Genomic DNA, 24,588 nt, shown 5'->3' on the forward strand with positions numbered 1-24,588 from the left:
TCAGTTTTTCGAAATTCCATACTTAACACCCATTAGGACACAGAAATTTGAAATGTGGCTCAAAGTGCCTACAGCCTTCTGCAATAAAGGTGCAAAACTGGCGCCCTGCGACGTCACCCTTGGCTCGATGACACTTCAAAACAGGCCGCAGCTCAGAAGGTCGTATGAGCTGTAAGATGGGTTAATGATGTCACATCCGCACCAAATTTCACAACTTTTCTGCCCGTTGCCACAGTGGACGTTTAACTCTTTCGTTTGACGCCATTGAGATAGAGGTCACAACCGCGACACCCATCACTGAAATCTCGGAGTTTTCTTGTGGTTGGCCGAGGAACACATTTCAGACACACCGCCGCTCAGAATTATAACGAAGGCGGCAGGGGTTGCATAAAACGCGTCAATGAAACCACCTTCCCTTGGGGCGATGACCCCCACCCATAATGCGGTGGAAAATGACAGCTCCGAATGCAATGAGCGACGGGAGACGCTGACATTGCTGACAGCCCAGCAAGTTACGACCATTCTCTAAAGGCTATATGGCGCAGCATTCCCCTTGAACGTGCTTGCCCCGCCGAATTTTTACTGTCGTTTGCAGATTGGAACCTACAGGGACAAAATTTGGTTTGAGGGTGTGGAGGGGTGAGGCGGAGACGCGAGGTTGACATACACGGGATTAAAATGGCAAAGCCGCGCGGGATTAGCCGAGCGTTCTGGGGCGCTGCAGTCATGGCCTGTGCGGCTGATCCCTTCGGAGGTTCGAGTTCTCCCTTGGGCATGGGTGTGTGTGTTTGTCCTTACGATAATTTAGGTTAAGTAGTGTGTAAGCTTAGGCACTGATGACGTTAGCAGTTAAGTCCCATAAGATATCACACACGTTAAAAAAATGGCAATGGGTCCCACTAAGACATCTAGTTCGAAAAAACCCTCGACAGTTCCCGCCCAGTTTTATTGTGAATTTAGAAAATGAGCCTTGTCACCTCTCCGATTCCAGCTGCATATATGTATGTGGAAACAACATACCATGTTGCAGACAGTTTGACGTATTGCGTTCTGAGAGGGCTACTCGGAAAGTATGTTCTGCTTGATCGTGCAGTGGAAACCACAACGAAAGTTTGCAGAAGCTTTGCATAGATCTGCCCAACGATCGCGTCACTTCAATCTTTTCAGTTCTCTGCGCACAGTGTGCACCTAAAGATGCCCAAAAAACAGTGTCTTCCACCATGTATGAGGGCCTGTGAGAGATTTCGCCTGATTTCATACAGCCCACACAGCGTTATCGTCATGCGTTTCCTTCTTTAGGACGTTTCGCTGTCGCACACTGCAGGGGCAATGAGGTCGTTCCTGCAGCAATTTTGGTAGGAAGTGTTTGATCACCTCACCCACCATAGAGCGGGGACTTGGCTACCTCTGTGTTTTATATCTGCTCACAGAGCGATAAAATTTGGTCGTTGACAACAAGCCGCAGATCAGCGTAGAGAATTGGCAGGAAGCACATTTAGCGGAATTCTGTGATGGCGGTATTGTGGAAAACTGCTACAATGCTATGACAAATGTGTCAGTCGTAGCTGCCACTATGTAGAGCAGTTGCTGGAAAGTTTATCGTACTGTTGCACTTAAAATATTTTTGATCTTCACTGTAGTTTCTATTTCACGACCGACCGAACCTTACTTTCCGAATAGCCCCTGTGTAATCTTAAATTAAAGATAGGAATTATTAATTTATCTCCATACAAATCTCCCACAGCGCCAACTGAAATCCCAGGAATCTTAAGAAAAATAATAAAATGTTCACCAGTATATGTTTTAACCCCTGCGTTCCTCATTTGTCATATAAGTTATTCATATATCTCTTCTCCTGTGACGTCACCATTACAATTTTTTAGTTGTGTCTCAAAAGTGCAGATGAGGTGTTCTGCATCTTTGTTCGATTGAAGGTGGAACAGAAGTGCACGTATGTGGTGAATACCATGCTGTGCACAAAAAGGGTCTGAGAATAAAATTGTGACAGTTGTCACTGACCGAGGTGTGGGGCAGATCTTTGATTCAGATTACCTGAGTGAGAGGCTCTGCAGTGTTGAAGTGGAGGTTGGCAGCTCTGTGAAACGGGAGTAAGTGTCAATGACCAGCAATCAACAAGCATCCAAGAGGGAGTCTGTGAAGTCTACACGGACCCACTCACAAGGCTGATAGCCCAGACCATGGTGAACAGCTTTGCCGGTGAGCGGCCTGATACACTGCGCATTTAGATAAAGCTGTGATTAAATGTTCAAATTCATTATTAATTCAAAGCTTTAGACATGGCGACTACCCAACATCTTGGAGAATGAGATGTCGCAATCATCCTTATGCAGAAGGTGAATAATGTCGTGCCAAGCGAAAACCTTACGATCAGCAGAGAACATCATCCTGATCGAAACCAGGGTCAGATCCCATCAGTAAATGCGAAAGGGCGACTGCGTTTCAATGATAAGCTACTTGCGGAAATGAATACCATAGTTCCATCTACTAAGGAACAGGGCCCAATTCTGAAGTCTATGGCTTGTGTTATACGGGAAGTTTGCCACGGGGCTAAAGAGAGACATTTGCGGTTGTGATCAGACACCAAATGAGACTTAACACTGTAGAGAAACATATAAGATTTCTTCATAGGATACATAATAACAAGCGCATCCTTCTCTATTTGAGAATAATTCTCCTGTCCATCATTAAACGTCCTTGACACAAAGCAAATGGGCAGTTATGATTATTTTGCACAACGCCACTACATCACGAGCTCCAAGCCATACCGCGACGGGTCAGTTGCAACCACAAATTGGAGGACCAGGTGATAGTGGTGAAGTAAAGGGCAGAACGGCGAACATTCTTCAAGGTCTGGAATGCGTGGTCTCAGGCAGGAGTTGACTCAAACGCTGCACCTTTCATAAGTGGCTGATATCAAGGAAATGAAACCAAAGCTACTTGCTGAAGGAACTTGAGGCAATTCGCCACTTTGCCTAAGAAATCCTGGAACCCTCTCATATTCGCGGGGCGAAAGGGCCGTAAAAGGCGGTGTGTGGCTGTCGGTTGGCTGAATCACCCGACAAGAAATAAGACGTCCAATGTATTCTATACAGGGTTGCAGGAAGTATGACTTTTCCAAATTGCACTTTAGTCCTACGGAACGGCGTGTTTACAACACAAGAAACACTTCAGTCTTAAATGTAGAGGCCTTACGGGATATTCATAGCAAGAAGCAGACGTAATCTGTCATCAAGTTGTAGCTGTTAATGTACTTCCAAGGAATCTATTTTTGAAAAATACTGTACATGCACAGCTTCGTCACAGGTTAGTCCTGGCGTAGACGGGGGTATGTATCGACCGCTTACTTTGAATTAACTGGCAGCTCAGAGTCATCACCACAGACACGGATTATGACCGTCGGCGTCTTGATAATGACTAATGTTGTAGCCCAGGGACTGGATCAAATAGGTGCCACGACGCCTAAAGCGGTCAATCTGTCTAATTCTTCGTTCACTTTTGCGCGAAGTGTTACATTCCTGGCACGGAATAAACTAGGTCACGCTGTCGATTTTTATGGCATACGCACTACGTAATCAGCAGCCTTCTTGAGTCCCGGGAGAAAAGGGCACAATATTCCTGGTAAACATAATTCAGCCGTTCATAAGGCACAAAATCAGACACAAAATAAACGGAATCGGATATCGTAAATCGAAAAGCCCGGATACCGTCCAAAACGAACAAATGTTCCGTAAGCGCTCTGCCCATTGCTAGGAATATCAATGGGCGCACCACAGCCTTGTCCGTTGTTCCCGCGGTAAACTGGCCCAGGTTAGGAATCTGCTGTCTATTATAGCTGAGAAGCTGGCCCAAAGTTGCTGACAGCGGAGGAGAACGAAGACGGACGTAAGTATTAAAATTTAACAGCGTGGCTGCTGAAGCCCTGTCCAGTTGGAAGCGTAAGTGGAACCCCGTTAATATGCTCTTGATGAACAGTGTGTCAGAAACAGTTGCATTTCTTACACTGAAGAGCTAAAGAAACTGCTACACCTGCCTAATATCGTACAGGGCCCCCGGGAGCACTCAGAAGGGTCGGAACACGACGTGACGTGTCTGAAGAAGTGTTGGGAGGAATTGACACCATGAATCCTGCAGGGCTGTCCGTAAATCTGTAAGACTACGAGGGGGTGGTGATCTCTTCTGAACTGCTAGTTGCAAGGCATCCCGGATATGCTCAATTATTTTCATGTCTGCGGAGTGTGGTGGCCAGCGGAAGGTTTAAACTCAGAAGAGTGCTCATTGAGCCACTCTATAACAATTCTGGACCTTTGGTGGGGCTCATTGTCCTGCTGGCATTGCCCAAGTCCGTAGGAATGCACAATGGACATAAATGGATGCAGGTGATAAGACAGAATGCTTACGTACGTGACACCTGTCAATGACGTACCTAGACGTATCAGGGATCCCACATCACTCCAACTGCACTCGGCCCGCAGCATTACAGAGTCTCCACCAGCCTCAACAGTCCCCTGCTGACATGCAGAGTCCATGGATTCATGAGGTTATCTCCTTACCCGTACACGTCCATCCTCTCGATACAATTTAAAACTGTGTTGACGCACCGAGGCGAGGTGTAAAGCTTTGTGTCCTGCAGTCACGCTACAGTCTGGCACTGCGCGACCGCTACGGTCGCAGGTTCGAATCCTGCCTCGGGCATGGAAGTGTGTGATGTCCTTAGGTAGGTTTAAGTAGTTCTAAGTTTTAGGGAACTGATGACCTCAGATGTTAAGTCCCATAGTGCTCATAGCCTGGTGCTGTCATCAGGAGTACACGAGTGGCCCTCGGCTCGGAAAGCCTATATAAATGATGTTTCCTTGAGTGGTTCGCACGCTGACACTTATTGATGGCACAGCATTGTAATCTACAGTTTCTTGCGGAAGGGTTACATTTCTGATTCCTTGAACGCTTCTCTTCAGTCGTCGTCGGTCCCGTTCTTGCGGTATCATTTCCCGGCCGCAACGATGTCGGAGATTTGATGTTTTACCGGTTTCCTGATATTCACGGTACACTCACGAAATGGTCATACCGGAAATTGCCCAGTTCATCGCTACCTCGTAGATACTATGTCCCATCGCTCGTGCGCCGACTATAACACCACGCTCAGACACACTAACGTCTTGATAACATACCATAGCAGCAGTAACCCATCTAACAACTGCGCCAGATGTTTGTAGTATCAGAAAGGCGTAGCCGATCGCCACGCTCTATTCTGCCTGTTAACATATCTCTGTATCTGAATACGCAGTAAAGTGACATACGGCTGGGAGAGCGTGTGCCGGCCACATGCCACTCTATACCAGCATCCAGTGACACCTATAGGCTTAGAATGACACGGCGACCTGTCGGTATTGTTGGAACTTCGTGGCCTGTTCGAGCAGAGTTTGCTTTTCTTGTTTTTGTTTTAACACGCAAGTCTATACAAGTTTCTTTGGCGCTTCCCTGTATCACAGGTGTTAACCACTAATCTACATGTATAAAGTACATGTAGACTAGCCACTGCGGATGACGTCAGTTGCTTCATTTATTCACTCTGTGTGTGTGTGTGTGTGTGTGTGTGTGTGTGTGTGTGTGTGTGTTTGTAAGTACCTCAGACTCGTAATCAACATACAGTTCATGCGTACATTAGTAATATCCATTAACATTACGATAAGCAAGTCATGCTTCTCCATATACATAGATTTCATTTGATTCTCTTAGAACAGCATATATATTCCAACACTGTTTCTGAAGGTACTTTTCCTACTGTTAGTTGGTTAGTTGCAGAAATTTTTATACACAACGTCGTTAAAAGTTAACTCCAGAAGTGTAAGCAGACGATGTTTGGTTTACGAATTGGTTATATATTTACTCTGTAACACCTGTAACCACGTATACGACATTCAATTAGAACAAAATACGGGTTCCGCGGAAATAAGTCGATTGATGATACATTTAACCGGGTATACGAGTTAGCGCACAATGTCAAACGCAAGTTTTCCATCGAGCTTCACCTAGCAGATAAGTATGGGGTATATTAGTACATATTTGCGATAATGTCGCATACGTTGATGAAATGTTGTCTGTGGTGTGAGCCAACTCATGAAGAATTCTATAAATCAAATCTAAAGTCATTCTACACTGTCTTGGCAGGTGATGCCTGAGAAAGAAGGTCACTTGGGCTACCGACATGACAGTCCGCATGTTATCGGTAGTAAAATTACAGGGAGAGCGGCTCATTAAACGGCACAATGCAAATATTCACAGAAAACCCATAACTAGATACTTACTGGTATAGACTGACGATGGACTACCGCTCAATCAACCCCTTAAAACAGGGGGTTGATAAAACAGCGGAACTTTTCCACTCTCATGCATCAACACAGCCGCTAAAAGAGCTCCACTACAACCTACACTATGCGATCAAAAGTATCCGGACACCTGGCTGCAAATGACATACAAGTTCGTGGCGCACTCAATCGTTAATGACGGAATTCAATCCGGTGTTGGCGCAACCTTAGCGTCAATAACAGCATCCACTCTCGCAGGCATATGTTCAGTCAGGTGCTGGAAGGTTTCTTAGGGAATGACAGCCCATTCTTCACGGAGTGCTGCACTGAGGAGAGGTATCGATGTCGGTCTGTGATGCCTGGCACGAAGTCGGCGTGCCAAAACATCCCAAAGGTGTTCTATAGTGTTGCGATCAGGTCTCTGTGTACGCAAGTCCATTACAGGGATGTTATTGTTATATGACCCCTCCGCCACAGTCCGTGTATTATGAACAGATGCTCGGTCGTGTTGAAAGATGCAGTCACCATCCCCGAATTGCTGTTCAACAGTAGGAAGCAAGAAGGTGCTTAAAACATCAATTTAGGCCTGTGCTGTGATAGTGACACGCAAAACAACAAGGGGTGCAAGCCCACTCCATGTTAAACACCACCACACCATAACACCACCGCCTCCGAGTTTTACTGTTGGCACTTCACACGCTTGCAGATGACGTTCACCGGACATTCGCCATACCCACACCCTGCCATTGGTTCACCACACTGTGTTCCGTGATTCGTTACACCACTGTGAAGTTGTCCAATGATTACGCTCCTCAGACCAAGCGAGGCGTCCTTTGGTATTTACCGGCGTGATGTGTGGCTTATGAGCAGCCGCTCGACCATGAAATCCAAGTTTTCTCACCTCCCGCTTAACTGTCATAGTATTTGCAGTGAATCCTGATGCGGCTTGGAAATCGTATGCGATCGCCTGGATGGATTTCTCGCTGTTACACATTACGACGCTCTTCAACTGTCGGCGGTCTCTGTCAGTCAACAGACGAGGTCAGCCTGTACACTTTGGTGCAGGACGTATCCCTTCACGTTTCCACTGCACTATCACATCGGAAATAGTGAACCTAGGGTTATTCAGGAGTGTGGAAATCACACGTACAGACGAACGACACAAGTGACACCCAATCACCTAACCACGTTTGTATTCCGTGAGCGACCCATTCTGCTTTCTCACGATGTCTAATGACTACTGAAGTTGCTGATATGGAGTACCTGGCAATAGGAGATAGCACAATGCACCTAATATGAAAAACGTATGTTATGGGGTGTCCGTATAATTTTGATCACACGGTGTGTGTTCGCGGCGTGCACATGGTCACTCTCTCATAACGAACGTACCTTGTTACGCGACGTCAAAGAACTGTTCTGCTGAGACTGATAGGGGCTTTCAGCACAACGTCACTGGAGGCACTATGCGTGATACTCGGAACATACCCGAGTGAGCTAACAATGTGTCAGCGAGTTTAGATATACTGCTTGAAGAGAGGAAAAGTAGACAGATAATGGAAAATACGGATCATGATTTAAGGGACTAGGGGCAACTGGAGCAGCGACAAGTGAATGCGTGGCAGCGGGATTGGGTAAGCATCGTTAACGGTTCTAGAATTTACTCTTTTTCCGCAACGTCCGAGTGGAGCTGAAAATTCACCATTACACCCCAGTCCAGGCATGGTGCATTCCTTTAGTAGGATATGGCCGGTACCGAATGGTCCTTCATGGAAGGCACACCTCGGTCAGCAAACAGAGTGCCCCTGTGGCTAACAATGAACTCCTAAACGGATCCCTCTACACTGCATGCTACATATGCGAACCCGACAAATAAATATGACTACGAATCCATAAGACACAAATGGCAAGCCGTGAACCTAGCTACTGAAACTACATCCCGTACACTGTATGCCTAATTTATAGAAGCAAGATCGTACAGACGAACCAGACCTGCAGATTACCAATATAAGCCTGAACTATGGTAAGTATCATACATCCTGCGCTTCTGCACATTTATTTCAGCATGTAAGGGGAGTATGTGACTAAGATAAACTCAGGCACCAACGTGAAGGAATATCTGTCACATTTTTTCAACTGTTTTGCTTCTCGACAATGTTATAACGACGGGTCACAGATGTTCATCAGGATTCTTGAAGGTAATTGATCAGTTGTTTGCTTTCATATGTAGTGACGAGTTGCTGATTTCATTTCACGCATAGTATTTGCACTACTGATCCAGCAGTCTTCTTCAGTTGGTACTGATTGTGCTGTTATTTGTACTCCCTGCCCGGATCTCGCAGACAGGACACACTCACTGAGCGTCAGAAGTGTAACGCTCGCTGTCCAAATTACACCGCGTGGCCCCCAGCCGAACTGATACTTTTTCACTGTCACCTACCCGTGGTGGAACATCAAACGCTTACGTCTCGATGGTGGTATGACACAGCCAATAAGGAACAAATGTAAGTGGATATTAATAAACGATTATGTTTCACGAACAATGCATGAAGAACACAGAACGTAGACAAGCCTCTTCGTGGATTTGAGCGGGCTACATCGAGGGGACCCGGAAGCCACCGCACCTTGCTGCTGCCCACGGTGACCAAGAGACAAATAACATCTAGGCTGGGTATGTTATAACGAATCAGTTGTAATAAAGGAAGGACGAACCACATAACCGTAGGCAGCTGGTCACCCACCTGGCGTAACGGCAAGAAAAACGCTTAAATTACTAGGTATGCGAACTGGAAGTATTACTGTTGTTTAACTAGTGGCCCCGCATGTGAAGGGGAGGGGAGGTAGAAATCGTATAATCTCTCGGGTGTTCTGATGAGCAACTTCCGTCTCAGTACAGAATACTGAAATTATCTATTTGAGATCGTTGCTGTATGTGTGAAATAAAGTAATGTAGTAGGTGACATAGGATAGAGAAGATGCAAGCTGAAAAGAAAGAGCTTGCCTTTTACTTTTTCTTAAAGATATTACAAATAGGATATATTACTTCAATAGCAATCCAGTTACAAATTTCCTAGTAACGCATGAAAACTCAAAACTGTCTTACGGAAGGAATGTAATTTCCTTGTAATAGAATTTTAGCGCAGAGCTATGATGGCACAGAAAATGATGTGGACTTCCCATTTTTTTACAACAACACTTACGCATTCTTGAAGTGATAAACAATACAATTATCTAAGAATGTGGAGGCAGTAGTCCATTCCGTTAGTCTCTTGATTCCCAGCACAAATATCTACAATGATCTTAGAGATTACAATTAAACGCATGGTGATTGCGTTCACGTTAAGATAAGGTACCTAGCTACATTTATAGATTTTCAGGAGTGGCTTCCTAAATGCTTAAATAAATCATCAGTTACAGTTCCCCTTGTTTTGCACACCTGAATACTGTGATGCGATCTACTTTCCATTATGTCTCTGCTTGCTGATAGTTGCATCTTCACTCGCTATGTTGTTATCTATGTAGTTGTGTTATTTAATTTATTTTCGGAATCAAAATTCCGTTTGTTAAAGGTGTAGAAGTTATTACGCACTCAGACCTAGAGCTGTAACTCAATATTTTTTCGACTTGAACGCTCTTTATTTATTACGCAAATCAATATAGAAATTTGGCATGAAATTTGACTTCCACTTCGAAGCTGAATGTGTACATTGGTGACTACTATTAAGTTGCCGTTTCATGTACTTGCAGCAAGAGTTCTCCTTCGAGAACCTCACTCGTACGTTCGCTCATCCGTTACCAACAAGTGCTTAATCGAGATAAAGATAACAGGCAACCAACAGTGTGTTGCATTCTCTGTTTCAGCCGGCACAATACAACGTGGTTTTCTCCAAGTATGCCCGCATCTCATGGTCGTGCGGTAGCGTTCTCGCTTCCCACGCCCTGGTTCCCAGGTTCGATTCCCGGCGGGGTCAGGGATTTTCTCTGCCTTGGGATGGCTGGGTGTTGTGTGCTGTCCTTAGGTTAGTTAGGTTTAAGTAGTTCTAAGTTCTATGGGACTGATGACCATAGATGTTAAGTCCCATAGTGCTCAGAGCCATTTGAACCATTTGAACCATCTCCAAGTATGCGATATTGCATCATCTATAACTAAAGCGATCCTACGATTTGTCTCATTATTTCGAGACTCTTCTTGTCTGTGATAGTGCCGCCCTGTACGCATCCCCAAGGCGCAGAGCACGTCATCAGAGTATTAAGTACAGTTCTCTAATTTTCCTTTCTTGTTTTAAATGTAATCCGTAGCTGTTCAGTCTTTGTAACAGTCAGGAGTTAACTGTTCGTCATTCCGTACGGTGTGATTTGCGACGATATTTGAGTTTCACGCAATACAGCATTCATTTGTAAACAATCCATTACGAAGGCAATAAACAAACTTGGGCTGTGCGTTGAGATGGAAGATAACAATGTGCTTTCACGTTTAGTGTTCAGTGATAAGGGTAAATTTCAGTTAACAAGAATAGCGACAGAACGTACGGATATGGCTACACAGCAAGATAGACAAGCCTGACGGAGACACTTTAAAACTTCATGTGTCCTGTGATCTTCGAGAACACGTTTACGGACTGTTCTTTTTGCGTAGAAGACGATTACAAGAATTTTGTTACCTAAATGTCGTGGATCTGGCTTTATTAGTATTTCATTTTTGAACATGACGGAGTAACACCGAAGTGGTACCATCACGTAAATCGTGAGAGCATTTCTCAGTATTGAGCTGCCTCAAAGACTCACCGCCGTATGGGGGGACGGCCTTTCCATTGCATCACTAGGGTCAAAGATCATCTCATCTCGCGGTATATGATCCTCCTATTTTACCTTTTTATGCGTATTATATAGTGCTCTGAAGAAGCCAGTAAAGTACTCTCTGATACGAGAAAGGAAAATACAGAAAACAGGGACAATATTATATTAACCTTCATTAAGATATTTATTTAACTTGACATAACATTAACTCGTGCTAAATTTACTCGTTATTGTCTCCCCTGATGAAACGCTCATCGATAGTGTGAGCCGTGTTTGTGTCTATGAATTTGTAAATGTGAACCGGTGGGTGGAAGTACCTTTCACATCGAAAACTCTTGAAACTGCTGGCGCCATCATTGTGAAAGAGAAATTTTCACCTCTGAGTATATCTAGTGTTCTCAGAGTCAATTCCTATGTTACGTCTGGACATAAGCATTTGCACCGACATTCGAATTAATCTTACTGAATATTTCGCAACTCACATACATAAATTTCAGCTCAAAGAACATAGCACGACCAACGAGATGGAGTGAATTGCAGTAACTGTTCTAATATCAGTAGAGTTAACCGATTTTGTTCTTTTCGCTTCCCGAACACACGGCGTCGATCACACTCGGATAAGAATGAAATCAGCTTTCGTACTTGAGTAACCACAGCGACACAATAAGCTGGGCTCACAGGCAAACTGGCCGTAGGGTTCCCCTGTGACAGCGTACGTCTGTAGTAACAAGTTGCCGACATTTCGTATAACACTGTCTTTTATGCAATTAGATACAAATACAGTATAAGACATCTAGACTGCTCCTTTGTCTTTGACTCCATCTATTAAAAACCTACTCTATAAAGGAAACTTGTAATAGCATAAGGCAATTCATTACTACAAAAATTGCAAACATATTTTCAATGGTCATGAATGGGACTACTTAAAGTCACGTAAAAGTTGTTCTGTAGTTTAGTAGGTGAAAGAATGAAACTTTTCACTCTCTATTCGCGAGTGGAACAGAGTTGGAGGGATCGGATAGTGGTACCGAAAGTACCCTCCGCCACACAACATTAGGTGGCTTCCAGAGTATGATGTCGATGTAGAGGTATATTCGGAAATCCCTTTGGCATATTTCGATTCTGAAGCAATAATTTTTGCCTTTAGATATTTCACCCCGTAATTTATACTTACGTTCAAGAGAGACACGATTATGAAAGTGCTGTAATATATGGACACTAAAATACTGTGTAGCAACTGTAGGACGCAGTCAGTTAACAGCGCATGTGTCGTCATCTGGGTTGCCTGTCAACAATGCAGCGTCGCTTGAAGCGATCTGTGCCGTTGCTCAGGAACATTGCGAGTCCGTATAGTTCTCGTGCGCTCTAGTATTGTCTCGAGGTGTTCTGAAAAAACCGTAACTTAACGGTCAACTTGAAGAAGAAAGTTGTGAAAGCTTCGCATTACCATCTGAGAAGAAGCCTAAAGGTCCATTTTTCCGGCCGGACACCACTTCTTCGGAACAGGTATGTAATAAGTGGTACATTCTGTCCTCGTCCGCCTTTAGACAGACATTAAGTAGTCCAAAAGTACACATAAAGCTGTTACAACCGCCCAGGAAATAGTACAAGACACACACAATAGTACAAGACATTAGTCTTTCAGACTAAACAATTGCTCATAGAGATTTGCCTATACATCATACTCGTTTGAAAACGTAGAACGTAGTTCGGGTTCATTGTTTTCATAGCTGTCTAGCGAAAGAACTTTTATTAATTTTGGAATAATTTTCTATTAAAGTATTCGACCATCTTGGCTGTTCTCTCCCCAACCGAGTTTAGATGTTTCGTTTATTAAATTATTGAGCAACTTTTTTCTGTGTATGAATGGTTAGTCTTAATATTTGTGTGTGCGTAATTCGTATCTTCCACGGCACTCCTGATTTCAAATGATCGTGCGATTCATACATGTTTTTAAGTCGGTTTTACCGGTAATATTCGCAACAAACAGTCCACGGTAAATTAAGGTTTTCCTGATAAATACACGTTTGTCGTGTGCTTCCATTTTTCAGATTTAATCCTAAAACAAATGCCGTTGCTGACTTTCAGTGACTCCTCCGTTATTTATTCAGTTCCCTGTCAAGGTTCCCGCAGGCCAGATTAGATCAGACGTGTATGATTTTTAATATATTTAAGAGAGCTTCACAATCTGATTCTCCTGCAGAATTAATCAAGCATTATCAAGCTATATCAAAATTCCATACATTTTTCCTGAACTGAAGCGTATCCACTAACTGTTTTTTCTTTCGAAGCAAAGTTGCAAGATAAATAAGTGGTGGCTCGAGATACCTTCTTTAATATAATCCCAGTTGAAGTTCACATAATACTGTTTCATGCTACGTAAAAGAATAATTGTCCATCGACCCATCTAACTGTGTAATTGGACTGGAACACTACAACCGTTACAACTTTGCGGTATTGTCTACTCCAAGTGTGATGCGCTGAAAGACCACCGCATTCACACACAATGTCGGACAATTTATACTGAGTTTCTTTCCTGCAGAAGATGTTTCGCCGGTTTCGCCGGTGGCTGCCCTGCTGTACCACTGGGGAGGGGAGCGAGGCAGACGACCCGCCGGAGGAGAAGACCGCCCCTGGCCACCCACTGGACAGCATGGAGGTGAGGGGCGCCGTGGTGCCTGCCTTCTGAGTAGACTACTTGATTTAAAAGCGCTATTTTCATCTATCACTATTAGGTATTTTGTGAAACCTTAGCAATCTTTCTTAGCTGGTGGCTGAGATAAAGAGTGGTGTTCTGAATTACTGCTTCCTTTAGACTACGTTCTGAGCGTTACCTACTTTACCGTTGTTTGTAAGAGTCAAGAAATGTCACTTGCTTCAGTTGCGGGTTTCTCTGTTCTCATGTTAAGTGGTTAGTCCTTATACGTCGATGGGAATCAAAAGTGGCACTCGCATAAGGTGTCAAACGTATTTGTATATTTATCAATCGAATAAGGAACGCACGACCAAGACTAATAGTGTGAAATTATGAGGAAAACGTAGGTGTGGCATGTTATATAGTGGCTTTATTCTAATTAGCGTAAACATTATGCCCATTAGTATGTCAACATTGAAAGCTCCCTAGTGGTATTGGGGATACGGGGTGCGCTAATGAAGGTATCTAAACGTAGCAGAAATAAATGAAAACCCATTCTAGCAACGATACGGGTCGATAATACGGAGAACGGGTAGTCTGCTGTGTCAGGTGGTTAGGGACAATCATTGGTAAATGGTTAACTTGTTTGGCTGTCGTGAGCTGTGAAAGGAGGTTGAATGACGGTGAAACCTGCGGTAGCCGGTAAGACCTTCGATGTCCTCTCCTCATCACGGTATGTAACGGTCGGAATCATTTGCGGACTGTAGAGCAGGATTGGAGGCTACCTGTGGCAGATATGACGACAGAGCAGATTGCTGGTACAGGCACAATAATTTAATACGCAACATCCAGAACTTCTTGTGTATTGTATTCTTGAGGCGGCCCAACACCGTATTAAATATTCGGTCATATTATTTTGGATCGTCAGTATAAGTTTGTAGGACACAGACCACCATGAAACCCTGCGAGGTGGATATGCGCATCCTCGCGTTTCTTCTCGTAAGTGCAGAAGTGAGCTTACAGGCATGGTCCATATCGAGCGATTGGGAGACATCACAACGTCATGTTGTGAATGAGACTGTATCATTGTATGGAACGTCGAGCAGTGATAGTCCTTTGCAAATGTTTAGATTACTTTTCAGAATAACAAGCTCTTAAAGATCCAACCCTGACAAAAAAATGCACGAGAATAATTTATACACCAATATAATCTCACAGTATTTATGATGTCACTATATTGACTGATAAATAATTCTTACTCTCATTCGATTTAAATATGTACTGAATAGATGTACCAAAGAACTGGCAATATTTAATGTTACTTTAATAATCCAAATTATTGTGAATAGATCTTCTCTCAACTTGTATCACATGGAACACATTTAGCAACATCTTAACATCATCCATTATATCTTTTTCTCACAGGAGCCAGCATTAGCAACAACAGCGGCGTCACCAGCCACGTCGCCCACGGCAACACTGCAGGTACCGCCAGCCACGTTGCCGGACACAGGAGGAGAGCCAGCAGAAGCTACAAGAGAAGAGGCGTCTCCACCTGCGTCACCATCCGCAGTACCAGTTGAACGACCAGCTGCACCACAAGTGGTTGCACCAGCCACGTCACCAGCCACAACAGGAGTGGCCAAGGAGGCCACAACACAACTGGAGTCTCCAGCCATATTGCCATCCACGACACAACTTGAACCAGCAGCTGCTACACACATGGCATCTCCCGCCACGTCCCCATCTACAACACATGTCTCATCAGACGTGACACAAGTGACGTCGGCACCTACAATTAAAGTGGCGTTGCCACCCACAACGCGAGCAATTCTTCGAGCCTCATCGCCAGGCAAAACAGAAGTTACGTCACCAGCAGACTATCTAAACACAAAACGTGTAGCCTCATTACCTTTAGAGCAGTTGGTGTCCAAAGCATCGCCGTCAGCCTCCACACAAATATCATCCGCCATCCCCATTGGCTGCTACGGCATGCATCCTATCACCAGTCCTGTTGCCAGATACAACACCCGTCAAGGCTCCAAACCTGTTGCCAGATACAGCACACGCTGTGTCACCAGTCCTGCTGCTGGATACAGCACACATCCTGTCACCAGTCCTGCTGCCAGATTCAGCACACGCTGTGTCACCAGTCCTGCTGCCCGATTCAGCACACGCTGTGCCACCAGTCCTGCTGCCCGATTCAGCACACACAGTGTCACCAGTCCTGCTGCCAGATTCAGCACACGCTGTGCCACCAGTCCTGCTGCCAGATACAACACGTGTTCTGTCACCAGTCCTGCTGCTAGCTACAACATGATTCGCGTCGCAAGTTTCTGAATTTCAGTGAAATATATCATTTGTTCTTATTACACTTTTGATTCAATAAAAACGAAATTATATGTGCTATATGCTGTGTCTATTTTTAACTATGATGATGTATGCATGTACAGACACGACACTTACATGTGTGTGGATACATTTTAATGTAATCTGTAATAATAACATTATAGCCCCCTAGTACTTCATAATTCATCCCAAGTAATTCTACATTTGACAATTCTACTGCAGTGTTAGTTGACAAGAAAAGAAAACGTTGTTGTTTAGAAGGGAGAGGTACGAATGGAGTATTATGACTACTGTACAAACAGATAAAAAATCTCTTTTGTGTCTATGATTGTGCTGAGATGTTGGAAAGTGGAGCACAGGATTACAGTTTCACAGATCGATCACGTTTTGAATGAAATTCAAATTGAAACAATCTTGGTGTGTGCCTAGATTAAATACTTCGTAGCAGCTAGTTTTCCTTTGGAGTAATTCGTAAGTATATCAAAAGACTCATTCCTCCTACACACAGTTTTGTTCAGCAAGATTCTGCGGGTGACACTAGCAGAATTTGACGAGTGCTGCATACTTGCGTCAAAACAACCAAACATTCCATAGTTGTACAGGAACATTATTCTGCGGACCCCCACCACACTTAATAGAATGAAGAACTGATACGAGAAACTTCGATTAATGCTGTTTAGAACGGGTGGCATCAGACAGAGTTCAAAGATCTGATAATACATTTTCTGTGCTCATATGGTCATGCTGATATCGCAGTTAGATCTAAACAATTGTACATGTGAATCTAGAAATCCTTCTTGCTGCACGTTAAAATTCTAAACAATACATATCGTAAAAAGTACCAGCCACTGAAAGTACACATTACTGGGTGTACTCGCTACAATTTCGTATATACACCAGACAGTAAATGATGTACCTACCTACAAACTTCCAGTGGCCGGTCCCTCGTTGTCTGTTCCTGAGATGCTGCGCATATTCCTTGATGAGAAATATAGGGGGCTCTAACTCTTACGTTACCACCACTATGTCGTACTCCAACAGTGTACTGATAACATTTTTTTACTTATTTGCTGGTACATGAATGTCAATCACGCTATTGCTCTCGTGTACAAAACTACTATCCCATTATAACGAACAAGGTTTCCACTTGACGCCTTCCTGATCCCCAAATTTAATGTTTAAAGAGCTATTTAACATATATACTTGCGAATTTAAGAATCGAGTAAGGAAAGTCGAACATATTGCACTAAAAAATAGAAACTCCTCTACAGTTACTCCTTTCGTAGTGGTACACAGTAGATTTTCTGCACATCGGAAGTGAAATGTACGCCCCATCCCCGAAAACTATGTTAGGTAAAAACTTAAGAGAGTAAGTCAAGCTGTGAAAAAGGTAAAACTTAGGCATGCGCTCGAATTAACCGTCAGCAGAAGTGATCAGCTGTCATATGAAAAAACCGCCGTGGCCTTGGTGTAGGCAAAATGAATGCTGAACTGATTCCATTGCTCCAGCCCCCACACTGAACCGGTACTTCACATTACGTACAACCACAACTGAACCACAAACGAAACAGAGACTCATTGACCACTTCTTACGGGTAAACGACTGACGCCACTGACAAATTCTATCTGAAGTACCGTCAATAAAGGCATCAGATCAGCAGGGTCTACTGAAGCACAGAATTAAAGCAGTCAACTTTGACTAAAGACGTCCTAGGCAGCCCATAGATATTAATGTCTTTACTTTCCAACCATAGATGATAAATCGGTTGTCTGCTGCGGATAAGCGCCATCATTGTGTATTTAAAAAGGTAAATGTTGTTTTAAAAGACAGAGCTAGTTACTCGCAAAATTTCTTTCGTTTGCATCGATTTCAGTAATTGGTATTTTGCAATTCATTCGGTACTTAATTTCATTCTTAGTGAATTTGAAATAATTTGGACGGATTGTTTTTTGTTTTATGAGAATTTTTTCTTTTTCGTTTTAGTTTGGAGGTATGGATTTATCTATTCCAATGAACCTGGATGATTTAAAGGAGGCTATGGGCTCAGACATAATGGCCATGACTCGATTTGTACAAATGTATGTTCCTGTTGCCGGTTAAGTTCGATGTCGTGAGTGCGACGAACATATGCACCAGACAAGTGTGTCCGCTCGCCGTACTCACGACTTATTCGTATGGCGCTGCAGCAAACATCGGTTGTGGCGGTCGGTTAGACGAGGAACATGGATCGAGAAGTCTAAGCTCGCCTTGAGGGATAAAATAAAAATTATATACTGCTGGTGTTTGAGGTAGCCTGTGTGGCTGTGCGTGCATGAATGTCGTGTGAGTGAGCGTACAATTGTAGACTGCTACCCTTTTGTAGGGAAGTTTGTAGGGAACATTTAAAGTACAGGGGGCAATTGGGTGGCCGGTTATAGTCGAAATCGACGAGTAGCATTTTGGCAAAATGAACTATAACATGGGGAACCTCCTGTAGGATTATTTATTTGGGATGCTGTAGTTTGAGGTCAAGATGTGACGAAGTAATTTCTAAAGTAGGTCCCAATCGAACGACTGATGATTTGGTTACATTAATTGAAAATGATGTTGTAGAGGGTTCCGTAGTGATTTCAGATGGTTTTTCTTCATGTAGGGATTTGGGGAATAGGTGTTATCAGCATCATGTTGTTAATCACAATACCGAATTCTGATCTTTATTCACCGGTCAACTGAAGAGTAGGATGCAAATGTTATGTATGGCTCTATTTTTCGTCTTCCGTAGCACTAGTATTCTATTCTTAAATTGACATACATAGGGCGATTGAAGAACAGAATACGCACGTTATAAATGTCGTTATCTCCCATTCGCTAGTACTACTTTTCTATTCTTTAAATGGTTCAAATGTCTCTAAGCACTATGGGACTTAACATCTGAGGTCATCGGTCCCGTAGACTTAGAACTACTTCAACCTAACTAACCTAAGTGGAACACACACATCCATGCTCGAGGCAGGATTCGAAAGTGTGGCCGTAGCAGCACCACGGTTCTGGACTGAAGCGCCTAGATCCACTCGGCCACAGCGGCCGACCCAACGACATCGAACAGAGTCGTATTTGATGGTGATTTTAACTCTGTTCCACAGCGGCCTATACAACGACGTGGACCAGCGACGTATTTGATGGTGATTGTAACTCTGTTGTTTATAAAAAATATCAAAAGCCAAATTCAAATAGATGCGTGGAATTTGAATATATGGTTATAAATTCGTGTTTGATTGACACGTGAGAGGCAACAAACGCGGACTTACTATTATACACCTAAGTGAATGGTCTTTCTGCGAGAAGGAAAGATCAGATTTAAATCTCACAAGATTTATTATTTAACATCACTGCATCAGAAATGTGGCCTACAAATTTTTCCATCCACTGTACTTATATTACCAAAGTCGTCTTTCGAAAATCGACAGCTTTTCGTGGGAAAGCATAATAGAAATTAAATACCGCCTTAGCCTGAGACAAGGAAATACACGTGGTGGGAACACGGGGGCCTACGTCACTACCGTAAAGAAATATCCCCGCAGATTAAACTGTAGGATGGAGCACGCAAAATGCTAACAACGCGGATTGGGAAGACAATATGGTTACAATAAAAGTGAGAAGCATGTTATTTCATGTGTCTCTGAGAATTGGACGAAGACACACGAGACATAATCACTGATAAATATAGAGGAAGCATATGTGAATGCAGAGACGAAAACTAGAAGATCTTGAGGTGAGGTCTAGAGGTGACAGTATTATCCAAGAGGAAAATATGTCACTGTACCACTTAATCCTAACATGGGAGAGGACAAAATACAAAATAAAAAAGAACACAAGATACAAAGTGACGCAACATAACAGTACTGTTATAACAAAAGCGCAGTGCTCCAACGTTTCCATGAGTTGTATACTGCAGTAGACATAGATGACAAACTCGTAACAGTTTTTCAAATTGTTATTGTTGACGTTCTGGCAGAATCGGACAACACTTCTGCCAGCTAAGTATTCACGGAAGTGTTATTACGAGGGATGGAATTTTAACAGTGATGCGTAACTATTTATTTACAGCTCGTACAAAATAGATACGCGTTTCGGAGTCTTACTGACCCACATAGTCGTCACCAGCATTGTGTATAACCCGTTGTCAGCGATGTGGAAGTCGCAGGATACTCTTAGCAGTGCCAGTTGTGTTGACAGTTCGAGCGGCGTGGTCTATTGGCCGACAATTTAGTAGCAGTTCTGAAGCGAATGCCGCGAAGAGTGTCCTTCAGTTTAGAAATCGAGTTGGACTCACGAGGGCTTAAGTCCGGGGGCGTGCAGTAGGTGGTAGAGAATTTAGCAGCCCCGTCAGTCAAACAAAACTGTAACAGCTTGCACTCAACGTGCTCGAGCATTGTCCAGCAAAATGATGGTCAGGTCCTGCACAAAGTGTCATCACTTCTGACTCTTTGCTGTTCATTTTTGGAATATGGAATGATCCTTGGAAAGTCCAACAGCTCCCTATAAGATTCCAGGAGAGATCCATCATATAGGTAGCCAAGAAAGACCCGACAACGATCATCGAATTATTTGTTTTGGGAATAAAAAGTGCCTTTTCTTGGTGACATTTATTTTAATTCTCGTAGACACATTTAGCTTTCTTTACTTTACGGTGTCATCAGTAAATCCCTGATTTTTGAACAGACCCCATTATGCTTGCTGCAGACTATGACTACCTTAACAATGTGGTTTTGCCCCGTCCATTATTAGCCCGAGCAGTGAAGAAGAATTGTGATGAATAACGTGATTACCACACCTCCGCAGCACACACCGTAAATGAATACCACGACCTAACAGGCACCACGGATATATGGGAAACAACGTGGTGCGTGATATCAGTTTATTTTTCGAATGCTTTCTATGGAAATCTGCTCCGATTTCTGCTTAAAGCAGTACGGAAGTTAGGTACCTGCAACAAATACTCACCACTTGTGAGAGTCATCTTTGGAAGGGCCCAGTCAAAAAATCACGATCAGCGGATAACTAACTGGGGCATACCGTATAAAGTGGACATGCCCTCGGTGGTGCCCATTGTCGGTGGCCCAACTCGCAACTGCGGTCGGACCTCTGGTAACGAAAGTTAAAAGCTCATTCCCAGACCTTACCTTATTACAAAAGAAAATCGTATTTACAGTGTTTGCAGATGATTTGAGGATATGCGTGTCGACACAAGACCAGACACAGCACCCACAACGTTAAGTGAACACGTACTATCCAACAATAGCAGCCATAATAAATAGTAACAAATCCAAGATAATAATCATGTTGAACAAATTTAGGACCAGAATTCATCTACATATAAGCCCAAGTCCCGAGGTGATCCAGGAAGACAAACTAGGGAAAGACTTCATTTTATCGGAAGTGTATTAAACAGGGTCCATTTTGCTGCTGCCAGCGCATATAGCCAGAAGTCTACTGAATTTCGTAGGCCGTTGAAATATTTTCAAGGTAAAATACAGCAGAATAACATTACTCTTTAAAGAGGGTGGTATCGAAATGATAGATACTGAAGGGCTGCATCTGTTTTAGCAGCGCTGTGTAGCACTTTGCATTGGATCTATGATTGCGCTTTCTTTGTAAGAGACTCTGTGGCTGGTTGGATTCGTTGTTGGAAGTTAATTGCCAGTTGTGTTATGCAGTTGGAAGTTAGTCGACAGCAGTGATGGAAGTACTGTTGGGCAGTTGGAGGTGAACAGCAAGCAGTGATGGATGTTAGATGTGAGAAGTTAGCATTGGTGGAGGATAGAGGTCTCAAGTGTTAGCGTAGGCTAACAATCTGGACACGTTCGACTTGGAGATTCAATATTATTCATGATTATATACCTTTGTTCTAGATGTCAGTTACGATTTATATCCGTGTCTCAACTGGATGTCACAATATTAACGTAAAAAAATACATGATTTGGTTTTCAAGAAAATCTTTCCTTTGCTAACCACATGCCTGTTAGTTGCTTTAGTAGCTAGATTCTTTTATTTAGCTGGCAGTATTGACACTCACGGTATTGGAGTAGTTCGCGTAATGAAGATTTTTGTGAGGTAAGTGCTTAATGAAATGTATAGGTTACTCTTAGGATTTTTTTTTAGTCAGCGCCATTCTTTTGAATTAATTATTTGAAGTCTGGTTATTTTTCTATGAGCAGTGAGATTGCGTAGCACTAAGATATTGTGGGTCTCAGTCCTTCAGCAATTTAAGTACAGCCACACTCATTTAAATAAAGAGGTGTCAGAACTCATTGTACTTAAAAGATCAAAATTCAGCCGTACCAACCTGGTATGTATACTTGTAAAAGCAGATCACCAAGAAGTTAATAAGCACAGGTCAGTATGGAAAAATACACTGTGCAATAGAATTAAAGGATCAGTTTTTCGAAATTCCATACTTAACACCCATTAGGACACAGAAATTTGAAATGTGGCTCAAAGTGCCTACAGCCTTCTGCAATAAAGGTGCAAAACTGGCGCCCTGCGACGTCACCCTTGGCTCGATGACACTTCAAAACAGGCCGCAGCTCAGAAGGTCGTATGAGCTGTAAGATGGGTTAATGATGTCACATCCGCACCAAATTTCACAACTTTTCTGCCCGTTGCCACAGTGGACGTTTAACTCTTTCGTTTGACGCCATTGAGATAGAGGTCACAACCGCGACACCCATCACTGAAATCACGGAGTTTTCTTGTGGTTGGCCGAGGAACACATTTCAGACACACCGCCGCTCAGAATTATAACGAAGGCGGCAGGGGTTGCATAAAACGCGTCAATGAAACCACCTTCCCTTGGGGCGATGACCCCCACCCATAATGCGGTGGAAAATGACAGCTCCGAATACAATGAGGAACGGGAGACGCTGACATTGCTGACAGCCCAGCAAGTTACAACCATTCTCTAAAGGCTATATGGCGTAGTATTCCCCTTGAACGTGGTTGCCCCGCCGAATTTTTACTGTCGTTTGCAGATTGGAACCTACAGGGCCAAAATGTGGTTTGTGGGTGTGGAGGGGTGTGGCGGAGACGCGATGTTGACATACGCGTGATTAAACTGGCAAAGCCGCGCGGGATTAGCCGAGCGTTCTGGGGCGCTGCAGTCATGGCCTGTGCGGCTGATCCCTTCGGAGGATCGAGTCCTCCCTTGGGCATGGGTGTGTGTGTTTGTCCTTACGATAATTTAGGTTAAGTAGTGTGTAAGCTTAGGCACTGATGACGTTAGCAGTTAAGTCCCATAAGATATCACACACGTTAAATAAATGGCAATGGGTCCCACTAAGACATCTAGTTCGAAAAAACCCTCGACAGTTCCCGCCCAGTTTTATTGTGAATTTAGAAAATGAGCCTTGTCACCTCTCCGATTCCAGCTGCATATATGTATGTGGAAACAACATACCATGTTGCAGACAGTTTGGCGTATAGCGCTCTGAGAGGGCTACTCGGAAAGTATGGTCTGCTTGATCGTGCAGTGGAAACCACAACGAAAGTTTGCAGAAGCTTTGCATAGATCTGCCCAACGATCGCGTCACTTCAATCTTTTCAGTTCTCTGCGCACAGTGTGCACCTAAAGATACCCAAAAAACAGTGTCTTCCACCATGTATGAGTGCTTGTGAGAGATTTCGCCTGATTTCATACAGCCCACACAGCGTTATCGTCATGCGTTTCCTTCTTTAGGACGTTTCGCTGTCGCACACTGCAGGGGCAATGAGGTCGTTCCTGCTTCAATTTTAGTAGGAAGTGTTTGATCACCCACCATAGAGCGGGGACTTGGCTACCTCTGTGTTTTATATCTGCTCACAGAGCGATAAAATTTGGTCGTTGACAACAAGCCGCAGATCAGCGTAGAGAATTGGCAGGAAGCACATTTAGCAGAATTCTGTGATGGCGGTATTGTGGAAAACTGCTACAATGCTATGACAAATGTGTCAGTCGTAGCTGCCACTATGTAGAGCAGTTGCTGGAAAGTTTATCGTACTGTTGCACTTAAAATATTTTTGATCTTCACTGTAGTTTCTATTTCACGACCGACCGAACCTTACTTTCCGAATAGCCCCTGTGTAATCTTAAATTAAAGATAGGAATTATTAATTTATCTCCATACAAATCTCCCACAGCGCCAACTGAAATCCCAGGAATCTTAAGAAAAATAATAAAATGTTCACCAGTATATGTTTTAACCCCTGCGTTCCTCATTTGTCATATAAGTTATTCATATATCTCTTCTCCTGTGACGTTACCATTACAATTTTTTAGTTGTGTCTCAAAAGTGCAGATGAGGTGTTCTGCATCTTTGCTCGATTGAAGGTGGAACAGAAGTGCACGTATGTGGTGAATACCATGCTGTGCACACAAAGGGTCTGAGAATAAAATTGTGACAGTTGTCACTGACCGAGGTGTGGGGCAGATCTTTGATTCAGATTACCTGAGTGAGAGGCTCTGCAGTGTT

The sequence above is a fragment of the Schistocerca cancellata genome, chromosome 7 (assembly GCF_023864275.1).
Source record: "Schistocerca cancellata isolate TAMUIC-IGC-003103 chromosome 7, iqSchCanc2.1, whole genome shotgun sequence".
NCBI lineage: Eukaryota > Metazoa > Arthropoda > Insecta > Orthoptera > Acrididae > Schistocerca > Schistocerca cancellata.